This window comes from Diaphorina citri, unplaced genomic scaffold, assembly GCF_000475195.1.
Source record: "Diaphorina citri unplaced genomic scaffold, Diaci psyllid genome assembly version 1.1 scaffold6412, whole genome shotgun sequence".
NCBI lineage: Eukaryota > Metazoa > Arthropoda > Insecta > Hemiptera > Psyllidae > Diaphorina > Diaphorina citri.
The window spans coordinates 4,677-8,187 of NW_007383788.1; positions in this window are offsets into that span (position 1 = coordinate 4,677).

Sequence of the window (3,511 nt, forward strand, 5' to 3'; positions counted from 1 at the left end):
ACATAAAGTTTTCTTAGATCTATTTAATTAAATCCCTTGTTTGGTTTAATTTCAGACACCTCGTATGACTATGCCATCCCCACTGTGCCGTTGCTAGGGGCAACCAATGACCCCCCACCCCCCGTGCCCCCCTCTCTGGACTCGTTCACCTCTAAAGGCTCAATCCCCTCCTCTAAGGGCAGCGGCAGTCGAGATGATAACAAAGGCAAACGGGTAAGTTGATAGTAGTTATTTAGTTAGAAACTGGAAAAAAGGTAAACAATCAGGAAATGGAATCAGTTCCAACAGGAGTCACTGAGGCTTAGCCGGCGGGGATTTGGTTGGAATCTGTGTCTCTTCTCGCCCATCTAGGATTCTAGGACATACTACGACACAGGCCACACGAGTCTAATGTAGGGGCAACCACTCACGCTCCGACTGTTCTAGGTCTTTCAGACCGCTGGAATGTGTATAGTGGAAAAGGAAAAAAGATTTCGACTTCTAGGTCTCTCAGACACTTCAGACAGTCGGAGTGTGAGTGGCCACCCTAGCAGTTGTGTCATTGCTACCAAATAAAAACGGCGATCAAACTTAACAGCTTAAAACTTAAACTTCACTTCCTTCGTTGTTATATGGAGGTCACGAGTCCTATCTCCTACTGAGTCCAAGGGCCAACACTCTTGCCGTGTAATTTTCTTTATTTGCCTCGGAAATCGTGGCCTCAAAAGGGTTTTCCACAGTGCCCTACATTTTGACCTCCATTACTTTCCCCACAGTACTTACACGTACCCTTTACAACTGCCCAGGTATACATTTATAGGTACTAGTTGTACCTAGGTATAAGGAGGCGTAGGTACTAGGTAGGTTTTTCATTGGATATGTGTTACCTATATTTCCGGAAAAACTCAGGTGTGTGTTACGGAGAGGGGGCAATAGAAGAAAGGGGAAAATTTGATGTTGGATAAACATAACGAGGAAGTGTTATTACTAGTAGCGAATTTTAAAAATTGCCTACTTTTGACTGTTTTTTGGCACACACTCAGCAGATTAAACTGAGAGGTTTCAGCAAACTGATTGGATTAGCAAAAGATGATAAAGACTCGATACAAAAAATGAAAAAAAGGAGAGGGTAGGATCGAAAAGAGAGAGGAGAAAAGAGAGAGAAAGGGAGGAGAGTGGAAGGACGAGGGGAGGACCATAAGCTTACATGCAATTTTTATAAACATGTCCTCATAAAAAAACACGGTATAATTGTGTAATGAATATGTACCGGTATAAAGGTGTAGAATGGAACCAGTGGATGGCATAAAGGTGGACATAACTATTCTTGGTTCGTAGGGTAAGTATGTAGAGCGGGGGAGTTCGTCGGGGAGCGTCCACAGATGGCTACCGTTGGTGTAACATAGATTGTACTATGTACCTTGCATTATAAAGTGCCCGATCGTATCTGAGGCTTCCTTGCGATTTCCGGACGTAAACAGTGAAGGATTTACTAAGGTATATACGAGAGAGAGGGTTTAGATTCAGTGTTAAGCTGCATTATTTTATGAGCAATGTGGATTATTGTAACGTAAATCGCTATCGTTTCCTGCATTTCCCGTAAAAACAAAAGACGATATTTACTACCCTCGATATCCATTACGGATCCACAAAATTAACGGAACATGAGCAATACTAGAGGGATCACGTATGCGATATGTATATATAAGAGCTACCGTCTATAAAAGACGATTTAAAAGATAAAAGATGAGCGATCAAGAGAGAACGAGGAAGAATAAGAGAGGACAGGAAGGTCGAGGACGAGAGAGAGGGAGAGAGGTGCTGAGGAGAGTGCCTTAGTGCCAGTTGTCAGAGTGGTCAGTTTCAATGCTCTCTTATTTATAAGTCTAACTCTCTGAGTTTGCGAGCGGAAAAAATAAGAACCAAAAGAATTACTTTGAAAAAAAGTGGAGTGTGAGAATTTGTTTGTTTTTTTTACCAATGTATTTATTTACTTTACGTTGCTTAAGTGTGTGTTCTGCATTTCCGTAAAATCTATAACGTTATATGTACGCCATTAAATATCCACCTTGCCCACTACTTTCTTTTACGGATCCAAAAGACTGAATGGAATCACGTATCCCTTATGTATTATAGACTCCCTTCTTATCTCATTCGTTTTAAAAGATCAGCCATACCCATTTATCATGTAGTATGCATGATGGAGTGTCGATATATGAATAACACCCATCCGATTATATAATCATCCACACAGAGGAGTTATTAACTAGCTTTTGGTAGTGATGTTTGTTTGATAATGGATGAGGTTTCGTAGACACAAAAGGTCTTTCATCCTCCATCGGTTCCATCATTTCACATGTTAAATTTTTGAGAAGATTTCCGTTTCGAAATTGCAAAAACCGAGCATACCAAAAACCAAAGTTGCAAGCTAAATCGGGCTATAACCTAGGAACCCTTCTTTAGGTGGGGGGTCACTTTTCTCCATTCATTCGATTATTTTCCTGTTTATGCCCTTGTCCGAGTGCTAAAGCAAGCGGACCGATGTTTCTATCAAAAGTTCGCTAGTAATTTTTCTTGCTTTCGCGTATTACTTATAAAGTTTATGCTTTAAAATGGATGCTCCCATCTTTTTTTTTCTTTTATCCATCCATTTATGGATGGAATGGATGATCTTTTTTTTTCTTTTTCTTTTTATTGTTATACATGGTATGTTCAAGGATTGTATATAAAAATTGTTAAAAAGGGAGGATGGGGGTGAAAGAGGGGACCCAACTTAAAAATAGGGGCGTATCGTAAGCATATGTAGTAGAGACTGTAGATGTGGAAAAAAAGGGAAATAGGGAATGGATTGGTGCTTTTTTAAGGAATGTAAAAGTTAGGGGTTCTTTTTTTTTTTTTTTTTTTTTTTTTTTTTTTAGCTCCTTCTGTAAGGAGTTCCCTCTTAAAAATCAGCTGGCCTTGTTTCTCTCTTGATATTGTAACATTCATCCTTACATGGAAAAACCGCAAGGTATCAAAACTCTTTTTTTCACAAAAAAACCCCCTCTCCCCTTTTCCTCCCTCTCCTACCCACCTTTATATAGACTTATACAATCCGTAAAAAACCATAACCATAACCATGTCCATCCGGAGCGAAATTATTTGCGGGAACAGTGACGCTGGCAATCTAGAAAACACTGTAAGGGAAACAAAAAAAGGGGGATCTCTCGGGACGAAGAATGATATACAATCCGTATGGAAGTATGGATGGATTCATGTGGATGTACCTCTAACCTTTATTAATATGGATGGATGAATTTACCGAGCATATTCGGATTAGGTAGAAAACCTTGAGAAACAGGGATGTGGATGCGCTAATGCGGAGCCTGACCCGAAAAGAACATTCTGGTCATGCTGGATTTACCGAGTCGTTTCGAGGTTTATTCTTCTCGACGTGTTTCAGAATTCTTTCTCTTTTTTCTCGATTTGCTAAATCCAAATCTATTTCGCTAGAATATCCAAGTAAAACTTTGAAATCTGCTTCTAATCGGTT